Source organism: Pelophylax lessonae, assembly GCF_965119305.1.
Source record: "Pelophylax lessonae genome assembly, chromosome: 10".
Classification (NCBI taxonomy): domain Eukaryota; kingdom Metazoa; phylum Chordata; class Amphibia; order Anura; family Ranidae; genus Pelophylax; species Pelophylax lessonae.
In genome coordinates, this window is record NC_138777.1 from 124694299 (window position 1) to 124718374 (window position 24076).

The window sequence follows — 24076 nt, forward strand, 5'->3', positions numbered from 1 at the left end:
TCTGCCCCCACTAAGCACCAAGACCCCTCATCTCTCCCTACTAAGCACCAGGACCCCATCTCCCCCCACTAAGCACCAAGACCCCCATCTCCCCCTACTAAACACCAGGACCCCCCATCTCTCCCTACTATGCACCAGAATCCCCCATCTCTCCCCACTAAGCTCCAAGACCCCATCTCTCCCTACTAAGCATGAAGAACCCATCTCTCCCCACTAAGCATCAGGGCCCCCAATCTCTCCCTACTAAGCACCAGGACCCCCCCCCCCCCCATCTCTCCATACCAAGCAGCAAGACCCCCATCTCTCGCTACTAAGCACCAGGATCCCTTATCTCCCCCCACCTCTCCCTACTAAGCACCAGCATCCCCCATCTCTCCACTAAGCTCCAAGACCGTCCATCTCTCCCCACTAAGCATCAGGCTCTCCTAACCTCTCCCCACTAAGCGCCAAGACCCCCATCTCTCCTGATTAAGCACCAGGACCCCCATCTCTCCCAACTAAGCATCAGAACCCCCTAGCTCACTCCACTAAGCACCAAGAACCCCATCTCTTCCAGCTAAGCACCAGGACCCACATCTTTCCCCACTAGGCTCCAATACCCCCATCTCTCCCCACTAAGCACCAAGACCCACCATCTCTCCCCACCAAGATTCAAAACCCCTATCTCTCCCCACTAAGCACTAGGACCCCCATCTCCCCACTAAGCATCAGGATCCCCCATCTCTCCCCACTAAGCACCAAAACCCCCCATTTCCACCCACTAAGCACCAGGACCCCCATATCCCCCACTAAGCATCAGGGCCCCCAATCTCTCCCTACTAAGCACCAGGACCCCCCCCCCCCATGCCTCCATACTAAGCAGCAAGACCCCCATCTCTCGCTACTAAGCATCAGGATCCCTTATCTCCCCCCACCTCTCCCTACTAAGCACCAGCATCCCCCATCTCCCCACTAAGCTCCAAGACCCTCCATCTCTCCCCACTAAGCATCAGGCTCTCCTCACCACTTCCCACTAAGCACCAAAACCTCCATCTCTCCCCACTAAGCATCAGGACCCCCATCTCTCCCAACTAAGCATCAGAACCCCCTAGCTCTCTCCACTAAGCACCAAGAACCCCATCTCTCCCAGCTAAGCACCAGGACCCCCATCTCTCCCCACTAAGCACCTAGAGCCCCCATCTCTCTCCACTAATTACCATGACCCCCCATATCCCCACACTAAGCTCCACGACTCATTTCTCCCCACTAAGCACCAAGACCCCCTATCTCCCCCCCACCTCTCCCTACTAAGCACCAGGACTACCCATTTCTCCCCACTGAGCTGCAAGACCCCCAATCTCTCCCCACTAAGCACCAAGACCCCCATCTCTCCCTACTAAGCATAAATAAATAAAAATCTCCTGGGATCTCCTACTAGGAAACCAATTCACACATAACGTTCCAAAGCATGTGCAAGTATAGTCCTATAGTTTGGCTCCTTTTTAGACAGCCAAACAAGTCCACAGTCTCATTGCCAGCCATGAAGGGGGAAGTGGAAGCTGCCTCCAGTACATGCAATGAAAAAGGAAAAAGACAGGCGCATCCAAGTGTAGACTGTAAGGTAATTTAATACTAGCTTAAATACATAAAACTCACATAAGGAGGTTAAAACCAGGCATGTCACAGGGAAAGGTATATTAAAGGAGATGTCAGTGGGTGTAGAGGCTTCATAAGCTCGCGCTGCACCGGTTTTTCCACTTGCAGGAGCTGTTTCGGCTGGCTGGATGGTAGGAAAGGGACAAACTCAAAGTGAGGGCTGGAGTCCACAATGGAACGCAGTGTCCACTCGGATGACGTCACTAGGTCATGATGCATTTCAGAACATGCGTAGTACGAAGGAAACCAAGGAGGCTGTGCTCTCTCGTTTCAAGTGTAGGAAAAAATTGACCCACCACCCACATCATATGGCTCTCCCCATATGTCCACTCCCAAGAATGAAACAGGGTGACCTCCTCTGCTGCCACTTCCAGCAATATCTCCTCTTCACTTCCTCCCTACTAACCACCATGAGCTCCATCAGCCCCCACTAAGCACCATTACCCCATTTCTCCCTACTAAGCACCAGGACCCCCTTTCTCCCCCCACTAAGCACCAATACCTCCATCTCTACCTACTAAGCACCAGGACCCCATCTCTCCCCACTAAGCTCCAAGTCACCCATCTCTCCCCACTAAGCACCAGGACCCCCATTTATCCCTACTAAGCACCAGGATCCCCCATCTCTCCCCACCAAGCTCCAAGACCCCCATTTCTCCCCACCAAGCTTCATGAACCCCATCTCTCCCCACCAAGCACCATAACACCATCTTTCCCCACCAAGAGCCAAGACCCTCTTCTCCCCCTACTGAACACCAATACACCCATCTCTCCCAACTAAGCAATAGGACCCCCCCCCCATCTTGCCCCACTAAGCTCCAACACCCCAATCTCTCCCAACTAAGCACCAGGACCCTCAACTCTTACTGTTAAGCACCAGGACCCCATCTCTCCCCACTAAGCTCCAAGACCCCCATTTATCTCCCCACTAACCATCAGGAACCCCCCCATCTCTCCCTACTAAACCCCAAGACCCCCATCTCTCCCAATTAAGCACCAGGACCCCCATTTCTCCCTACTGAGCAACAAGGCCCCCATCTCCCCCCTCTAAGCTCCAAGACCCCCATATCTCCCCACTAAGCACCAGGACCCCCCCCCCCCCCATCTCTTCCCACTAAGCATCAAGATCCTTTCATCTCTCCCCACTAAGCACCAGGACTCCATCTCTCCCACCTAAGCTCCAAGACACCCATTTCCCTCCACTACTCTCCAGGACCCCCATTTCTCCCCACTGAGCACCAAGTACTCCGTCTCTCTCCACTAAGCACCAGGACCCCCATATTTCCCCATTAAGCACCAGGACCCCACTCATTTCCCCACTAAGCTTAATAACCCCCTATCTCTCCCCACTATGCACCAAGACCCCATCTCTCCCCCCTAAGCACCAGGACCCCATCTCTTCCCACTAAATTCCAAGACCCCCATCTCTCCCCACTAAGCACCCAGACTCCCATATCTCCCCATTAAACACCAGGACCCCACCCATTTCCCCACTAAGCATCAAAACCCCCTATCTCCCCCCACTATGCCTTAATACCCCCATCTCACCCCCCTAAGTACCAGGACCCCATCTCTTCCCACTAAACTCCAAGACCCCCATCTCTTCCCACTAAACTCCAAGACCCCCCATCTCTCCCCACTAAGCACCAGGACCCCCATCTCTCCCCACTAGGCACCAATAGCCCCATCTCTCCCCACTAAGCACCAAGACCCCCCATCTCTCCCCCACCAAGTTTCAAAACCCCTATCTCTCCCCACTAAGCACCAGGACCCCCATCTCTCCCCACTAGGCACCAATAGCCCCATCTCTCCCCACTAAGCACCAAGACCCCCCATCTCTCCCCCACCAAGTTTCAAAACCCCTATCTCTCCCCACTAAGCACTAGGACCCCCATCTCCCCACTAAGCATCAGGATCCCCCATCTCTACCCACTAAGCACCAAAACCCCCCATTTCCACCCACTAAGCACCAGGACCCCCATATCCCCCACTAAGCATCAGGACCCCCCATCTCTCCCCGATAAGCTCCAAGACCACCATCCTGTGCATACTACCCACCACCATACACTCTGCACTCCTCTCCTGCACATTTTACCCACCTCCATGTACTCTGCACTCCTCTCCTACACATACTACCCACCGCCATACACTCCACACTCCTCTCCCTGCACATACTACCCACCGCCATACACTCAACACCCCTCTCCATGCACATAATACCCACGTCCATACAATCCACATCCTTCTCCCTGCAAATACTACCCACCTCCATACTCTGCCCACTCCTTTCCCTGCAAATACTACCCACCATCATACATTCGACACCCCTCTCCCTGCACATACTACCCACTACCATACACTACGCACTTCTCTCCCTGCACATCCCCACCACCACTAAATACTCCACACCCCTCTCCCTGCACATACTACCTACCACCATACTCTCTGCACTTCTCTCTCTGTACATATTACCCACCGCCATACACTCCACACCCCTCTCTCTGCCCATACTACCCACCGCCATACACTCCACACCCCTCTCCCTGCACATAATACCCACTGCCATACACTTCACACTCCTCTCCCTGCACATCCCGCCCTCCACTAAATACTCCACACCCCCTCCCTGCACATATTACCCACTGTCGTACACTTTGCACTCCTCTCCATGCATAGATTACCTGTCGCTGTACACTCTGCACTGTACATTCCCTAATTAACATTACCACATTCTGTATTATGTAAGTCATCTCAGACTCTATTTACCCACACCCCCTTTAAGCCACACCCAATATTTAGCTTAATTTAAACCACACCCCCATATCCCCCACTAAGCATCAGGACCCCCCCCCCCCATCTCTCCCCGATAAGCTCCAAGACCACCATCCTGTGCATAGTACCCACCACCATACACTCTGCACTCCTCTCCTGCACATTTTACCCACCTCCATGTACTCTGCACTCCTCTCCTACACATACTACCCACCGCCATACACTCCACACTCCTCTCCCTGCACATACTACCCACCGCCATACACTTAACACCCCTCTCCATGCACATAATACCCACGGCCATATAATCCACATCCTTCTCCCTGCAAATACTACCCACCTCCATACTCTGCCCACTCCTTTCCCTGCACATACTACCCACCATCATACATTCGACACCCCTCTCCCTGCACATACTACCCACTACCATACACTACGCACTTCTCTCCCTGCACATCCCCACCACCACTAAATACTCCACACCCCTCTCCCTGCACATACTACCTACCACCATACTCTCTGCACTTCTCTCTCTGTACATATTACCCACCGCCATACACTCCACACCCCTCTCTCTGCCCATACTACCCACCGCCATACACTCCACACCCCTCTCCCTGCACATACTACCCACTGCCATACACTTCACACTCCTCTCCCTGCACATCCCGCCCACCACTAAATACTCCACACCCCTCTACCTGCACATATTACCCACTGTCGTACACTTTGCACTCCTCTCCATGCACAGATTACCTGTCGCTGTACACTCCGCACTGTACATTCCCCAATTAACATTACCACATTCTGTATTATGTAAGTCATCTCAGACTCTATCTACCCACACCCCCTTTAAGCCACACCCAATATTTAGCTTAATTTAAACCACACCCACTTTTTGCAGTGGCACACTAAGCATGCCACATTTTTTTTATTTATCGATGCCTGGGGCCCACTCACTCACACTCATTTCCACCAGGTAACTGGACCCTGGGCTCTTCTCCCACATGGCCATGCTCCTGAATACTTATGGGCTATCTCTCCACCTTCTGGGCTGTCCTCACCCAGGGATTGGGGGGAGACTCCATAAATATTCAGGCCTCATCTATGTTCCTCAGCCCTCTAAGTTCTAGAACTCTCCAGCAGTTTTAGAAGCCAGGGGGAGACAACAGAGACTTGGCCCTTGGAGTTCTGCCAAATTAACTCTAAACAAATTACCCTGGCTCCTTTAAAAGGGTTCTTCACCCTGTTTGAAAAAGAAAAAAATCAGCAGTGTAAGAAGAGGTTTGCTGTGTGCACCAGGGACAGATCGTAAGTGACACAAATCGCTCTGTTAAGGTCCACAAAAATCATTTTAAGGGCTGGTATTTAGTATAGATGTACAGTCTTTTTTGTCAGTGTAGGGAGAGGTCTGCTGTGTGCACAAGGGACAGATTCGTCAGTGACACAAATCACTCTGTTATGGTCCACAAAAGTCATTGGCCAGTGGCCCCCCAATACCACATGCTGAAGTGAGGTGTTATTTGAGTATACTTTTATAAGTGTATTTGGGTCCTGCAACAATATTGCCTCTTTTGCTGAGTTTACTCTGCTACACACAGTGCCAAACAATCTGGCAAATTTTTTGTACAACTGGTGTGATAGACCAGTGGCCCCCCAATACCACATATTGAAGTGGGGTGTTATCTGAGTATACTTGTATAAGTGTATTTGTGTCCTGCAACAATATTGCCTCTTTTGCTGCATTAACTCTGCTACACACAGTGCCAAACTCACTGACCAATTTTTCTGCACAACTGGTGCGATAGACCAGTGCCCCCCCAATACCACATATTGAAGTGGGGTGTTATTTAACAGTATACTTTTCTAAGAGTGTATTTTAGTCCAGCAAAAATGTGGCCTCTTTTGCTGCCTTAACTGTGCTACACACAGTGACAACAGTTACTGGCCAACTATTTGTAGAACTGGTGTGATAAACCTGTGGCCCCCCAATACTACATATTGACGTGGGGTGTTATCTGAGTATACTTTTATAAGTGTATTTGTGTCCTGCAACAATATTGCCTCTTTTTCTGCGTTTACTCTGCTACACACAGTGCCAAACTCACTGGCCAATTTTATTGTACAACTGGTGTGATAGACCAGTGGCCCCACAATACCACATATTGAAGTGGGGTGTTATTTAAAAGTATACTTTTCTAAGAGTGTATTTTAGTCCTGCAAAAATTTGGCCTCTTTTGCTGCGTTAACTGTGCTACACTTAGTGACAACAGTTACTGGCCAATTATTTGCAGAACTGGTGTGATAAACCTGTGGCCCCCCAATACCACATTTTGAAATGGGGTGTTTTTTGAGTAAACTTTTATAAGTGTATTTGTGTCCTGCAACAATATTGCCTCTTTTGCTGCGTTTACTCTGATACACACAGTGCCAAACTCACTGGCCAATTTTTTGTACAACTGGTGTGATAGACCATTGGCCCCCCAATACCACATATTGAAGTGGGGTGTTATTTAACAGTATACTTATCTAAGAGTGTATTTTAGTTCTGCAAAAATGTGGCCTCTTTTGCTGCGTTAACTGTGCTACACACAATGACAACAGTTACTGGCCAATTATTTGTAGAACTGGTGTGATAAACCTGTGGCCCCCCCAATACCACAGATTGAAGCGGGCTGTTCTATACCTTGTTCCACATATACTGTGCTTCTCTAGAGACTTTTGTCATAGGGTAATTTAAAAAATGACAGTCAGAGGAAGAGGCAGGCCCTTAAGCAGGGGTGGTAGGGGTAGGGCAGGAGCAGTAGGCTGGAGCCAAAGTGTAAAGTTTCAGAGGGTGCGTTTGATTATGTCAAAGGACACACCAGACTTGATTGAATGGCTCACTCAGCCTTCCTCTTCTGCACCCTCCTCATCCTCTCTATGTGCACCCTCTTCACTCTCTGCTGTGTGCACCCCCAAAGACACCACCAACCCCACCACCATATACCCTCCGCTTGAGTCAGTGGAATTATTTTCCGATCCATCACAAGACATTTGCGATGCGATGCGCAGCTATTGTTGGCATCAGATCAGGAAGAGGAGGTAGCAACAGCCGCCACCCAGCAGTCTGACGAGAGTACCCAGATCAGCCCAAGGAGGTTGGTCCCCGCTGTTGCTGCCTACTCCAAGATCTCAAATGTTAGTGGTGGGGAAGGGGATGTGGATGATTACGTGTCTATGGACGTCACATGGGTACCCACAAGAGAGGAAGAGGACGGGAGTTCAGAGGGAGAAACGGACCAGCATATAGGGAGGAGAAGCAGGCAGAACTTGCATTGCACAGGAGGGACAAAGCAGACTGAAAATGTATCAGGAGCGAGCCATCAACCATGTACGGTCAGATCTGGCGCTCTCAGGACGCCGACACATGGCTCCGCAGTGTGGGCTTTTTTTAATTTGTCCGCTGCTGACAACAGTGTTGCCATCTGCAGCCTTTGCAGTCAATGCATAAGTCGCGGTAAGCCCAACACTCACCTAGGGTCGACCGCCTTAAGAAGGCACCTGAACTCCCATCACCAAGCCCAGTGGGAGCAACACCGTCAGAGCCCACAAAGCCACACTCCAGGCTCTCACCATCCAGCCTCTTCTCCTTCTCCTCTCTCCTCACAATTGCCCTCCACTCCACCTTCCATCACGCTGTCCGCATGTTGTTCTGGAAAAAGGCAGGTTTCCTTGGCCCAAATGTTGGAGCGTAAAAAAATTACGACGCCAGATAACCCTCTTGCCCAATGTTTGACTGCTGGCTTGGCGGAACTGATAGCCCACCAACTACTGCCATATCAACTGGTGGACTCGGAGGCCTTTCGGAAATTTGTGCCTATTGGAACACCAAAATGGAAGGTCCCAGGCAGGAAATATTTCTCGCAGAAGGGCATTCCAGAGCTGTATGGTCATGTTCAGCGGCAAGTGAATGTATCTGTGGCACACAGAGTCGGTGCCAAGATACATCTGACCACAGATATATGGTCCAGCAAACACGGGCAGGGAAGGTATATCACTTTTACTGCCCACTGGGTGAACCTTCTGATGGCCGTCAAGCATGTAAACCTTAGCACCTGTGTAGATTTGGTTTTACCACCACGGATTGCATGCAGGCCTGCCTCTTCTTCTCCTCCTCCTACTCCATCCTCCCACTCCTCCTCGGCTAACTCCTCCTTTTCCGCTGCTACTGTCTCTTCCGCTGTGCTGCCCAAGATCCCCAGAACCTATTTCACATTCCAGGTGAGACGTTGCCATGCTGTGCTGCTTCTGTTGTGCCTGGAAGCCAAGAGCCACACTGGTTCTGCACTCCTTTCAGCTTTCAGCTGACAGTTGGTAAAGTGGTGTGCGACAACGGTGCCAATCTGCTGAGCGCACTGAAACAGGGCACAATAACACAAGTGCCATGCATGGCAAACGTCCTGAACTTGGTCGTGCAGCGATTCGTTGCCAAATACCCTGGGGTCCAGGATGTCTTGCGGCAGGCCAGGAAAATCTCGTGCCATTTCCGAAGATCTTACACAGCCATGGCTTGCCTTGCTGACATTCAGCGGCGATACAACCTGCCAGTCAGATGTCTTATTTGTGAGTGCCCGACGCGATGGAACTCAACGTTGCATATGCTTGATAGGCTGCTGCAGCAGAAATGTGCTGTTAACGACTACCTGTACGAACTCTGTACGAACTGAGCTTGGGTTTTTTTTTCACCTTGCCAGTGGCTGCTTGTCAGGGATTCCCTATTATGCACAGGCGCACTGGTGCCGCAAACCGGCAAACGCCTATGCGCATGTGCGTACGCAGAGGCGCCTTGAATAGTTAGAGGCTACCATGTAATAGTTTGAGGCTACCACGGGACAGTTCGAGGCTACCACGGGACAGTTTGAGGCTACCCCTGAATAGTTCGAGGCTACCATGAAACAGTGTGTGGCTACCATGGAACAGTGTGTGGCTACCATGGAACAGTGCGAGGCTACCATGGAATAGTTCGAGGCTAGCGTGGAAGAGTTTGAGGCTACCATGGAATAGTTTGATGCTACCCTATCATATTTGGCGCCAAACGCCCTATTTAAGGGGAGTGGTCACACTGATTCCTTGTTGACATCGTACCTTCTGCCTTCTTACTGGAGCGTGCATTGCGTCGTGTCATTGATCAAGCCGTCAAGGAGCAGGAAGATGAGGAAGTCGCAATGTTGGATGAATTCCCAGAGGGTGCTACTCCATCCGAGGCAAGTCAACAACAGGATTCTGAAGAGGAGTCAGAGGAGGATGGTGCCGGGGCGGATAAGGAGGAGCAAGAAGAGCATGCTTTCAACCTGTCTGGGATTCCTGGTGTTGTCCGTGGATGGGGGGAGGAGAACGAGGATGAGATTATCCTGGATGATGAGCTGGGGCCAGGCCACTACACCGCGCCCAGTTTAGTGCAAATGGGGGCATTCATGCTCCAGTGTTTTAAGAGGGACCCCCGTATAAAATGCATAAAGGGCAAGGACCAGTACTGGGTGGCAACGTACTTAGACCTCCGGTACAAACAAAAAATGGCGGAAATGTTACCACCACCACAGATGGCGGTCAGAAAGCAGCACTTCCAGGCCTTGCTGCGAGAAATACTGCATTCTGCTTTTGTGTGCACTGGCAGAGGAATTTCCAGTCACAAAGAGACAATTGCGGGTAGCAATCCAACAGCGCCTGCAAGAAGAGGGCGGTTTTCACTTCCGATTCCGGCGCCGCATGGAGTAGCTGAGCTCCTAGCAGCTCCCGCGGTGTGACTCCTCAATCCCTGCATCTAAAATCTGCCTGATGCCTCCTGCCTGCCTCCACTCACTCACACCGGCTTGTGGAACCCCCCGGACTCGGCGGTGACCCTCATCTTCTGCTCCGATGGATCGGTTCTTGGAAAAAGCGGCGCCGCGGCCGCCGCTGGGCTCAGCACAAATCGAGGCCGCGGTCTCTGCCTGCACCGGCACCCCCCCCGGACGCTGCAGCTATGGACACATCACTAATGCCAGCAGACGACCTACAGCAGCCTCATACTGCCTCTCTTTCTCCACAAGACCCCTCCACAGAGAAAAGCCCTGCTGTAGTAGCCCTGCTTACCCCCACCATTGCAGCCTCTGTGGAGCGGGCGGTCGCTGCTGGCATGGCCAGCATCAAAAAGGAGCTGGATGCACACTCTCACCGCCTCACAGAGGGGGAAAGTCGCCTCTCTAATGTGGAGGATGAACTTTATCAAATCCAGGGCACGGAGCAATCTCAGGACAAATTGAACCGTATTATTATGGATAAATTAGAAGATTTGGAGAACAGATCACGCTAGAGCAACCTGAGATTTATTGGGATCCCTGAAAATATTGCACCCTCAGCCATTCCTGAACTGTGTGCGAGGAAGATTCCTGCCGCCTTGGGCCTCCAGGGAACCTGCGTAGTGGAGCGGGCTCACAGAATGGGTCTGTACTCTGAGGAACGCAAGACCCCTCGCCCTATTATCGCAAAGTACTTAAACTATGCGGACAAATCTGCCATCTTACAGAAATGGGGGTGTGAATTTGCAGAATTGGGGCTGATCTGAAGTTTGAAGGTACAGGAATTGGTGCTCATCTAAATCCTGAAGAAACAGGAACTGGGGCTGATCTGTGGTGTAAAAGCGCAGGAATTGGGGTCATCTGAGGTGTAAAGGTGCAGGAAATGGGTTGCTCTCAGGTGTCAAGGTGCAGGAATTGGGGTGATCTGAGGTGTGAAGTTGTCGAAATTGGGGTGATCTGAGGAATAAAGGTGCAGGAATTGGTATGATCTGATGTCTGGGAATTCAGAAATTGGGGTGATCTGAGCCCAGAAAGAGCAGGATTTGTGGCTGATCAGGAGTGTGAAGTTGCAGAATAGTGATGGACGAACATCGGCCGGGGCGGTTCGCGAATGCCAGCCGCAAATTTTCTCAAAAGTCTGCGAACCACGAGTTCGCAGCAGGCCCCATTGACTTTAATGGGAGGCGAACTTTAAAAACCTTTAGGTCATATTTGCAGCCACAAAAGACGTACTAGCTGTGCACAAATAGCTGTTTAGGCCGCAAAAATTAGCTCACATGGGTTGAACTGACAGCAAAGAACGTAGTATATGATGGCTAGAGGTACAGTAGGCATTCACAGTATACAGAAGTTGGTGGTGGCCTGTTTAGGCCGCAAACATGAGCTCACATGGGTTGAGCTGACAGCAAAGAACATCGTATATGATGGCTAGAGGTACAGTAGGCGTTCACAGTACACACAAATTGGTGGCGGCCTGTTTAGGCCGCAAACATGAGCTCACATGGGTTGAACTGACAGCAAAGAACGTAGTATATGATTGCTAGAGGTACAGTATGCGTTCACAGTATACACAAGTTGGTGGCGGCCTGTTTAGGCCGCAAACATGAGCTCACATAGGTTGAACTGACAGCAAAGAACGTAGTATATGATGGCTAGAGGTACAGTATGCGTTCACAGTATACACAAGTTGGTGGCGGCCTGTTTAGGCCACAAACATGAGCTCACATGGGTTGAACTGACAGCAATTAACGTAGTATATGATTGCTAGAGGTACAGTAGGCGTTCACAGTATACATTGTTGGTGGCGGCCTGTTTAGGCCGCAAACATGAGCTCACATGGGTTGAACTGACAGTAAAGAAAGTAGTATATGATTGCTAGAGGTACAGTAGGCGTTCAGAGTATACACAAGTTTGTGGCGGCCTGTTTAGGCCGCAAACATGAGCTCAAATGGGTTGAACTGACAGCAATTAAGGTAGTATATGATTGCTAGAGGTACAGTAGGCATTCACAGTATACATAAGTTGGTGGCAGCCTGTTTAGGCCGCAAACATGAGCTCACATGGGTTGAACTGACAGTAAAGAACATAGTATATGATTGCTAGAGGTACAGTAGGCGTTCAAAGTATACACAAGTTGGTGGCGGCTTGTTTAGGCCGCAAACATGAGCTCACATGGGTTGAGCTGACAGCAAAGAACATCGTATATGATGGCTAGAGGTACAGTAGGCGTTCACAGTACACACAAATTGGTGGCGGCCTGTTTAGGCCGCAAACATGAGCTCACATGGGTTGAACTGACAGCAAAGAACGTAGTATATGATGGCTAGAGGTACAGTAGGCATTCACAGTATACACAAGTTGGTCGCGGCCTGTTTAGGCCACAAACATGAGCTCACATGGGTTGAACTGACCTGTAAAGAACGTAGTATATGATTGCTAGAGGTAAAGTAGGCGTTCACAGTATACACCAGTTGGTGGCAAGCTGTTTAGGCCGCAAACATGAGCTCACTTGGGTTGAACTGACAGCAAAGAACGTAGTATATGATTGCTAGAGGTACAGTATGCGTTCACAGTATACACAAGTTGGTGGCGGCCTGTTTAGGCCGCAAACATGAGCTCACATGGGTTGAACTGACAGCAAAGAACGTAGTACATGATGGCTAGAGGTAGAGTAGGCGTTCACAGTATACACAAGTTGGTGGCGGCCTGTTATGCGTTAACTGCAAAGGCTGCAGATGGCAAACCTGGTGTCAGCAACGGACACATTAATAAAAGCCCACACTGCGGAGCCATGTGCCGGCGTCCTGGGAGCGCCAGATGTGACTGTACATGGTTGATGGCTCACTCCTGATACATTTTCAGTCTGCTTTCTACCTCTTCTGCAATGCAAGTTCTGCCTGCCTCTCCTCCCTATCTGCCGGTCTGTCAGTCCGCCAGTTCTACAAATAATTGGCCAGTCTTAGAAAAGTATACTGTTAAATAACACCTCAATTCAATATGTGGCATTGGTGGGGGGGGGGGGGGGGGCACAGGTTAATTACACCAGTTCTACAAATAATTGGCCAGTAACTGCTGTCACTGTGTGTAGCAGAGTTAACAAAGCAAAAGAGGCCAAGTGTTTGCAGGACTAAAATACAATCTTAGAAAAGTGTACTGTTAAATAACACCTCAATTCAATATGTGGCATTGGGGGGGGGGGGCACAGGTTTATTACACCAGTTCTATAAATAATTGGCCAGTAACTGTTGTCACTGTGTGTAGCAGAGTTAACACAGCAAAAGAGGCCAAATGTTTGCAGGACTAAAATAAACTCTTAGAAATTTATACTGTTAAATAACACCCCACTTCAATCTGTGACATTGGGGGGGAGCACTGGTGTAGCACACCAGTACAAAAAATTGGCCAGTGAGTTTGGCACTGTGTGTACCAGACTTCACTGAGCAAACTAGGCAATATTGTTGCATGACACAAATACACTTGAAAAAGCTTACTCAGAGAACACCCCACTTCAATATGTGGCATTGGGGGGGGGAGCATTGGTGTAGCACACCAGTTCAAAAAATTGGCTAGTGAGTTAGGCGCTGTGTGTACCAGACTTCACTCAGCAAACTAGGCAATATTGTTGCATGACACAAATACACTTGATAAAGTTTACTCAGATAACACCCCACTTCAATATGTGGCATGGGGGGGGGGGGGCAATTGGTCTATCACACCAGTTATAATACATTATAAGTGCTTTTGTCACTGTGCGTAGTGTTGCTGCAGAAACATTCAGTCTCACCACCACACCTGTCACAATGCTGCACAGTGCACAATAATAGTACTAATCCACTATAATATGCTTTCTACAAAGTATATTATACTGTGGATTACCCCCCCTCCCCCACCCCCCCCCTTTTTTAGTGCACTGCACAGCAATACCAAAAAATTTGCAGCCCTTTACATGACTTTTGTGGACATTGACAAAACGATTTCTGTGCGACTGCAGCCAATATCTAACTGTCCCTAAAGCAACCACATGATACCTGGCCCTAATGTTAAAGAGACTGTAATAGACCATAAAACGACATTGGAGCATTTTAAATGACTTTTGTGGACATTGACAAAGCGATTTCTATGCGACTGCAGCCAATATCTAACTGTCCCTAAAGCAACCACAGGATACCTGGCCCTAATGTTAAAGAGACTGTAATAGACCCTAAAACGACATTGGAGCATTTTAAATGACTTTTGTGGACATTGACCAAGCGATTTCTGTGCGACTGCAGCCGATATCTAACTGTCCCTAAAGCAACCACAGGATACCTGGCCCTAATGCTAAAGAGACTGTAATAGACCCTAAAACGACATTGGAGCATTTTAAATGACTTTTGTGGACATTGACAAAGCAATTTCTGTGCGACTGCAGCCGATCTCTAACTGCCCCTACAGCAACCACAGGATACCTCTCCCTAAGCTCAAAAGATACTAGACCTATACCGAAATACCAGCCCTGAGAAGGACTTTTGTGGACATTGACAGAGCGATGTGTGCGACTGCAGCCGATCTCTAACTGCCCCTAAAGCAACCACTGGATACCTGTCCCTAACCTGAAAAGAGACTGTAGAAGGCCTATACCGAAATACCAGCCCTGGAAAGGACTTTTGTGGATCTTCACAACGCTATATGTGTCTAGCAAACTCTCCATGACGAGCACAGCAGACCTCTCCCTACACTGGCAGAAAACGGAATGTGAAATGGCCGCCAGGTCAGATCTATTTATAGCGTAGGGGGACTGTCCATGTGCTGGAATGTTTCAATTGGATGTCCCGTTCCACCTGACGGCTATGTCATGGGTCAAAATTCTCCCCAAATATGGCCACCGCGAACGACGCCATGTGTCCGAAAATTTGGCGGGTAGCGAATAAGCAAAGTTCGACGCGAACCGACCGTCAGGCGAACCGCAAGGCCATCTCTATTGCAGAATTGTGGCTAATCTGAATTGCAGGAATTGAGGCTGAACTGAGACCTGAAATGAAAGGAATTGGGGCTGATCTGTGGTGTGAAAGTGCAGGAATTGGGGTGATCTAAGATTTGAAGGTTCAGGAATTGGGGTGATCTGAGGGGTCAAGATACAGGAATTGGTGTGATCTGAGGTATGAAGGTGCAGAAGTTGGGGTCATCTGAGTTTTGAAGGTGTAGGAAATGGGTTGATCTCTGGTGTCAAGGTACAGGAATTGGGGTGATCTGAGGGTAAAGGTGCAGAATTTGGGCTGATCTGAAGGATGAAGGTGCAGGAATTGTGGCTAATCTGAGGTATGATGGTACAGGAATTGGTGACATCTGAGGTCTGGGGATTCAGGGATTGGTGTGATCTGAGGCCAGAAGGAGCAGGAATTGTGGCCAATTGGGGGTGTGAAGTTGCAGAGGTGGGTCTGATCTGAAGTGGGAAGGTGCAGGAACTTGGGCTGATCTGAGGCATGCAGAAACAGGACTTGGGGCTGATCTATGCTGTGAAAGTTCAGGAATTGGCATGATCTGAGGGGTGAAGGTGGAGGAAATGTGGTGTCAAGGTGAAATAATTGGGATGATCTGAGGGGTAAAGGTCCAGAAATTGGGGTGCTCTGAGTGATGAAGGTGCAGGAATTGGTGTGATCTATGATATGAAGTTGCAGGAATTGGGGCAATCTGATGTTTGAAGGTGCAGGAAGTGGGGTGATCTGAGGGGTGAAGGTGCAGCAATTGGTGTGATCTGAGGTATTAATGTGAAGAAATGGGGGTGATGTGAGGGGTAAGGATGCAGGAACTGGGCTGATCTGAGATATAAATGTGCAGTTTGAGGGTGTAGGAATTGACCACAATTACCTCACACTTTACGTTTAACTGTATATTTTGTAGAAGTCCTTGGCTGGGGTACTCATTTCAATCCTACTGTACTTACTTCACAGCACATGTGTTGTAAAACAGGGGTAAGTTACCATTTATCATCCTTAAAAGCTCAATGTTCATTTCTTACTATTATCCAAATAGTATACAGCATTTACTGTATAAAAATTCCTTTTTACAGTATATATAACTGGCACTTCTTCAAAAACATTTTTTGGCACACTATGCTCAAAAGGTTGCCTACCCCTGATTCCATGATCAGTAAGAGTGTCAATGGTGAACCATGTCTGTAAAATATTTATCAGCACAGCTGCCCATAGTTTCAACCAGGGGAGCATGTGACAGTGCCAAGATACAATTGGGAGATACTTATCACCTTATGAGTGGAAGTACCTGAACAAAGACCTTTGTGGCAGGATTACCAGGTATTTTACTGGGTATTTCTAATGAAAAATATTGAAAACAGATTTTAAAGTTACATTAACATGTTAAAGCTTATATAAGTTTTTGGTAATTGGGTTTAAATTTACTTTAAGATATCAGATGCTGCCAAGTTCTAAAAGTTACCTTAAAAGCATTCTGCTTCTTTTCAACTTTCCATCCTTCCTGATTGCGGCTCTTTATTTCGTTTCCTTACAGCTTATCAGCATTTCTTTATTTAATTTTGGTGTGTGGTCACCTCAGATCAATTATACCTCTCCTGTGTTCCCAGGTACAGATGTGCCTTAGGGAGAGTTTATCTTGATGCTTCCTAAGTAATTGTAGCGCTTAATTTAATTTCTCTTTGTCACAACCCTGTTAAACCAGCATAATTCCTTTCTGTGTAAGGGTACAATTTAATAGTGTATGCTGAAATAAAAGTCAGAACAATTTCTGTCAAAAACGTAATGTTCTGATAAATTAAAATGTTTTGTTAAAGCATATGTGGGATATGTAGTGTAATTTAATAATGCTTAAATCATTAGGCAATTGAATTAAAATCCGTTTAATATCATACAATATTTAACCACTTGCCGACCGCTCACTCGAGCTCTACTGCGGCAAAGTGGTTAGTTATCGTCCAGCGACGTAGACCTACGTCGATGGACTCCTCCCCTTGTGGGCGGCGCTCGCGCCGCCGGAGGCTCGCTCCCGCTGTATTCATTCACAGCGGGAGTCGGGCCAGGGGAGGAGCGGCGGCGATCGCAGTTGCTCTTCCCCGATCGTCGGGGAATCGAGTTTGGAGATCGGCCCGCTTGTGTAAACAAAGCGGGCGAATCTCCTAAGTGACAGACAGTGACAGATTGCAGGGTTCAGCATAGCTGAACATGCGATCTGTCCCTGTGTCACTAAGTCACCTCCCCCCACACATGTTAGAAAGCAACAGGCATGCATTAACCCCTCCCTCTCCAATAAAATTAACCCCTTCCCTGCCAGTGTCATTTTTACAGTAACAGTGCATATTTATAGCACTGATTACTGTAGTAATGTCACTGGTACCCCCAAAAGTGTCAAAAATGTCAGTCAAGGGTCCGATCTATCCGCCGCAATGTCGCAGTCCCGCAAAAAAAAACGCAGATTGCCGCCAGAAATCCCTGCTTACCAGAAATAAGCAAATAAATGCATATATCACGAATCCGGATGGCCCAGGATATGATATCCTATCCTGCTGCCGGCTTTTGATTCAGCGCATCTTTACATACTTCTTTTGTAAGTGCATTTCTTTTTACCTTTGTTTGCAATAAACGGTTTTACACTATGGGCATTTCCATTATTATTATTTATATGTGAACCTCGGAGCCATATCTGTGGGTCAGCCTCTATACCACCAGGGACCGGACCTGTTCACAGTGGATAGGATATCATATCCTGGGCCATCCGGATTCGTGATAGATGCATTTATTTGCTTATTTCTGGTAAGCAGGGATTTCTGGTGACGGTCTTAAAGGGGGTCACGAGCTATTTGAGTGAACTTACAAGCTTGTCATATCTGCACTATCTGGAAATTATATTGGAAATAAGGTGGTGGCTTTTCTTATGGCTTATTTCATTCATTTGGGATTGCTTTGGATTGATCTGCCTTTTTTACTTTTTATCTGGTAAGCAGCCTGTGATGGTGGTGGTTTCTAATAGCACCTTTCTTTTATGATACACACGGGAGTGGTACTATACACTTTCATTATACAGTATCACGCTATGTTTTTGTATTTGTTTCTTACTTCAACATTCACCATTTTGTGACCTTGGGACGGCTATCGCTGGTGAGGAACCCTTCATAGATCTTCATCTGGCTCGGCTATTTATACACAAGGCTTATTATACTGCTACATCTGGTAAGCAGTAACTTCATTCATTTTCTGCACTTGTGGATTTTTGGTCGAATGTTTGGACTTCTTTTTGTTGATTTAATATTTATATATTAATCAAAACATTTTTTGGGACTTATATTGGACTCAATCTGACTTATGTTTTGTGTCACTTAGCGCAGCTTCCTCCATATACTATAGACTCTAGACAAGCCTGTGTTCCGGAAAGTCTGAGCCCGTACCCGGAACACAGTGCATATACTGTATATGCACTGTATGTGCATATACAGCTACATACAGTTTTACCGTACATGTTTTACCATACATGCAGCGGGCTGATAGCTTAGGGACAGACATACAGTAGTTTGGCCCAAACGAACTATGTCAATTTGTTCAAAAGCTGGAGTTCTCTTTTAAAGCGATGTGTGCTTTTGTGGACTTTAGAGGTAAATTGTCTTTAAAGAGTTGCTCTCCATGCAGAGAAAAATTTTAATAACAATCAAGCTTCATACATAGCAGTGGCGGCTGGTGCTCCAAATTTTTGGGGGGGGCGTAAACAGGAAAATGTAACAGGCATTGCTTTGCGGCAAAAAAACATGGTAAAAAATTGCGTGACTTTGAGGTCACAAAAGTGTGAAAGGAGCCTTTAGTAATCAAGGTATAGTGTGCCCCCATCAATGAAGAGTGACCAGTGTGCCCCCTTCAATGCAGAGTGACCAGCGTGCCCCCTCAATGCAGAGTGACCAGCGTGCCCCCATCATTACAGAGTGACCAGCGTGCCCCCATCAATGCAGAGTGACCAGCGTGCTCCCTTCAATGCAGAGTGACCAGCGTGCCCCCTTCAATGTAGAGTGACCAGTGTGCCACTTTCAATGCAGAGTGACCAGTGTGCCCTCTTCAATGCAGAGTGACCCGTGCACTTACTTGATTTGCAGCGGTGGCTTCTCCTCAATCCCCCGCGTCTCCTCGAGTCCTCCCGCCTCGTCCTCCTCCTTGGCCAATGGCATGGGTTCGCCTTTCGGCCAATCAAGAAATGGGTCTCGGACCCGCTTCCTGATTGGCCAGGAGGAGGATCCATGTGACAATAGCGAATATTCATTCGCTATTGTCAAACAGATGGGTGGGCTAGGGTGCAGTGCTCTGTGCCTTCGGCCTACCCTTTTCTGAAGCCTATTAGAGCCTCTGGCCCTAATCAGGTGCTTCAGAAAAAAAAAACCCCATTGAACTCCATGCGTCTGGCAACCCGCATGTAGATTAGGAGGCCGGACGCATGGATAGGGGGTTGGCGCCCCTGCGCCCCCAATGCACCAGCCGCCACTGGTGTCCAGCCTCCTGCATCTAAGTTTAGATCCGAATGCGATATAAATAGGATGTGTAGGAACACAGTGCAGCTGGGATCTGTCATCTTAGAATCCCAAGAATGTCTGTGCCATTGCTATAGATCGGGCTGTCAGTGGTGAATGCAGGTCGGGTGTCAGGGAGGCTTGGGATGGATGGGAGATCGCAGTGATATAAAATTCTCTAATGACTTTCTGGACATAGTTGTCTCTCTAGTCCTATTTGGATTGATGTTGCTTCCAGCTGCAGCTATTGGATTACTATAGAGCAGCAGCTGCAGGAACTTTCACTTGCGGCTGTCCCTACAATCTGATCATCACATAATTGAGTGGCCTCTCCTTTATCACATTGCACACACCTAGCATGGCTGTACATGGGCAGGAATGTAAGGCACACTCCCAGAGCAAAGATCGCCGCCTGCTCCTGTCTTCACTTGTATAGAGGTCCCTGGACGGATGGCTGGCTGCCCAGCCAGACAGCCAGCATCCTTACCTGCTCCTTCCCGCTGCTGTGTCTTCTCCTCGGCTGTATGTCTCCTCCCTCTTCCTGGCCAATGGCCAGTAAAATCACGTCTCTTTTTAGCAAATCAGGAAAGGGGTTTCACGACCCGTTTCCTGATTGGCTGGGAGCCGAGTCAGTGTGATAATACCGAATTTTCATTCGCTATTGCCACACAACTGGGTGGGTTTGGGGCGCAGTGCTCTGCGCCTCGGGCCTACCCTTTTCTGAAGCCTATTAGAGCCTCTGGCTCTAATCAGGTGCTTCAGAAAAAAAATCCCCATTAAACTCCATGCGTCCGGCGCCCCTGCATGTAGATTAGGGGGCCGGACACATGGATGGACGGGCGGTGCCCCTGCGCCCCTAATGGACGGGCCGCCCCTGATACATAGTGACCATCCAACCATAGTGACCAGATATAGCGCAAACAAAAAACAGCCTTCTATCTTTTATTATTTATACAGGGGACCCTACACAAAACAAAATGAATCAGCACGGGGTCCCCCAAATTGTATACCAGACCCTTTGAGTCTGGTGTTGATTCTAAGGGGGAACCCTAACATACCAGACCCTTTTTGTGCATGCAGTCTAGCAGACCAGTTAAGTGGATAATGAGCATGTGCCCCCCTTCCTGAACTATACTATTCTCTTTTTTTTATGCTATGTGCCCCTTAATCTTTTACATGGGAATGGCATCTGTGCCCCTACTATTGTTAAATGAGGCTTCCGGATTCCTGCTACAGACCTCAACAACCACAGGCCAGGGTTGTGTGGAAGAGGCACTTGTCCTAATCAACATGGGGACAAGGTGCATTGCCAGGGGTTCCCTCCTGGAATGTTACCCCTCCATGTTGAGGGCAAGTGACCTGGCATGGTTCAGGAGGAAGGGGCAAAATACCTCCCTTTTTTTGGCCTGCCAGGATGCATGCTCAGATAAAGATTTGGTATGGATTTTCTCTTGAATTTTGCATGGGGTTCCTCCTTAAATTTCTTACCAGGGTTGAAGGGTCTGGTATGGACTTTGTTTGTCATTTTTTTTGTTTTCTTGTGGGGTCCCCACTTGACATCAATATCAGACCCTCATCAAAGATAATGGTCTGGTTTGAATTTTAAGGCGGAACCACCTTGCCATTTTTTTGTGAGGTGCCCCATTACAATTTATACCAGACCCTCATGTAGGATAGTCAGCTACATCCAAGCTCGGACATTAGTCTCAAACCACAGCTAACCGCTCTGTGTGTGGGTACATGCAAATAGCAGCAGTTGTTGTCTGCCCACTATTAGTTTAACTGGGCTTAGCAGCTGCTGCTGATCGCATAAGCCAGTCATTCCTGCAGCAAGAATCCACAGAGTCTTGCTGCAGGAATCTGGTGGCCGCACTAACCTAAACATGTGAAAGGGGTCTTACTCTGTCTTTGATCACTGCCACAGCAGCTACAGTGTCTCTGATAACCACCACATCAGGTACACTGTCTCTAATCAAAGCCACAGCAGTCACAGTGTCACCATAAGGACTTGTTCACATGTGCAATGCTCTCTGAAGAGCCATCCATATTCAGGTCTGTCTTCAGGTAGCATTTGCCAGGCACTGGGAAGCACTATATTGCCTACTGACCACCTGCTTTAACCCCTTGGACCTCACTGAGGAAACTCCATTGACTTTAACAGGTCAAGATTGGTGGGAGTACAGTGGATATCATTTTTGCCATAGCTGCAAAGCAAAGCATTGCAGCCACGGCATGTACTAACCCTGGCCTGTTTTTTTCTCACGTCTATGCCTGTTGCCTGGACCGCTCCTTTGCCTGTTTGTTGACGATGCCTCTACCTGTACTTGAACTGACACGATGATCTGCACATCCCACTGACTACGATCCTGCGAGACACCTGTCAAAGCCATCCCCTGTAGACAAGTGCACTCCTGGAACCAAAAGAACTCTTTTGTTTTTCCTTTCTTGAACCTCCTGTACTTCCTGGCCAGTATACAGCACATGTCATTCCCGGGGGCAACCATTTACCAGTAGGCTAAGCTTGCTTGGCTTATAGAAACTGGGACTACTGTAGGTGACGTTACACTAAGATATATTCCCCGACCATTACTGTACATTAGTTTTGATACAATTGGTTGATTTGTGTAATACACAAGATATAAAGTCTGAACATTGAAAAAGTCTCACACATGTGGTATTGCCATTCTCAGAATGAGTAGCAGAATGTGTTTTGGGTTGTAATTCTAAATCTGCTGTGTGTGAGAAATATCTTATTAAATTCACAACTTTGTGTAAGTGAAATTCATTTTTTTTTAAATTTTAAATTGCCGCTCCATACCAAACAGAATTATCTTTGTTCAAAATGTTCTTTTTTTTTTTTGCTTTGGTACATGTTCCTTTTGCCCCCATATAAAACAAAGGCGTGATATAATTTAATAAATATAGATACCTCACCCCTTTGTTAACATTTAGCCACAGGGTCTGACAGGATGTGTTGACCGTTTTTTTTATTCTGGTGGGTTGATGGGCATACACTAGATCATGATGATTGATGAGGATCTGCATCTCTAGATTGATTGACAATGGATTTACATTGTGTGACTTTTTTTTTTTTTTTAAATAATAAAGTATTTGTCAAAAAGTTTGTGTCTTTATTTACTGCTTACATTTTTTTGTTAATGAGTGTAAATACTGTGAACCACACATATGTATTCACAATGGAGGAAGTATCTATCTAGGGGTCCCCAATTTGTTTAAAGGGGCCTTACAGTTACCAAGCCCTTTAACCTTAGACCCTCTCACTACCATCAGGCAAGGGTTGCGTGGAAGGAGCCCTGATCTCTGTAAACATGGGAATAAGATGTTTAACATGGGTACCTCCTTAATGTTGAAGGCATGTTACCTGGTATTATTTGAGGGGGAGGTTGGGGCATGTGCTCATCTCTCCTCTTTCCTGTCTAGCCACGTTGGATATTCGTCTACAGGTCTGGTATGATTTTTTGGAGGAACCCCACATCATTGTTTTTGTTTTTTGCAGCCCCTGCAATGTACAGGTACATTGTTGGACTTTGAGTAGTTATATTGGGATATTTAGAAGCTGCAGGTATCATACCGGTATTTTTATTTAGAACTGACAGTCATCAAAAGCAATCCTAGCTAGAGTTGAGCGGACACCTGGATGTCCGTGTTCGGCGGGTTCGGCCGAACTTTAAAAAAAAGTCCGGGGTCCGTGTCCCGGACTTTTGCCGAACTTTACCCGGACACCGAACCCCATTGAAGTCAATGGGGACCCGAACTTTCAGGCACTAAAATGGCTCTAAAACACCAATGGAAAGGGCTAGAGTGCTGCAATTGGCAGCAAAACATAGTTAAGAGCATGGCGAGTGCTCTGCAAACAAATGTGGATAGGGAAATAACTTAAAACAACAAAAAAAAAAAACAGAAAAATAAAACAATGTTCTTCATCTCTGAAGGACGAAGCCCATATGGAGTAGGAGGGAGGTTGAGGTGGTGGTGGATGTGGCGGTGTCATAGGCGTGTGCACAGGGTGTGCCGGGTGTGCCTGGGCACACCCTAATCACCTAGGGCACATTAGCATTATCGCTCTGTTTGCCAGTGAGGAGATGGGAAAGATCTCCCTCGGACCTTCTCTGCCATAAGAGAAGTGCCACACACTTCTATTTCACTTTGCCAGCAGGGAGAGTAATGTATCGGGGCCATGTACATGTAGGCAAACACATGCATGTGTATTTAAACTTTGGGGTGCACACCCTAATGCAATATGCTATATCCTATGGGCGGTGTAGGTGGAAGCGGAGGTGGAGGAGGACGAGGTAGCCAACACTGCTTTTTTTCAGTCATTTTAAATGAAGGT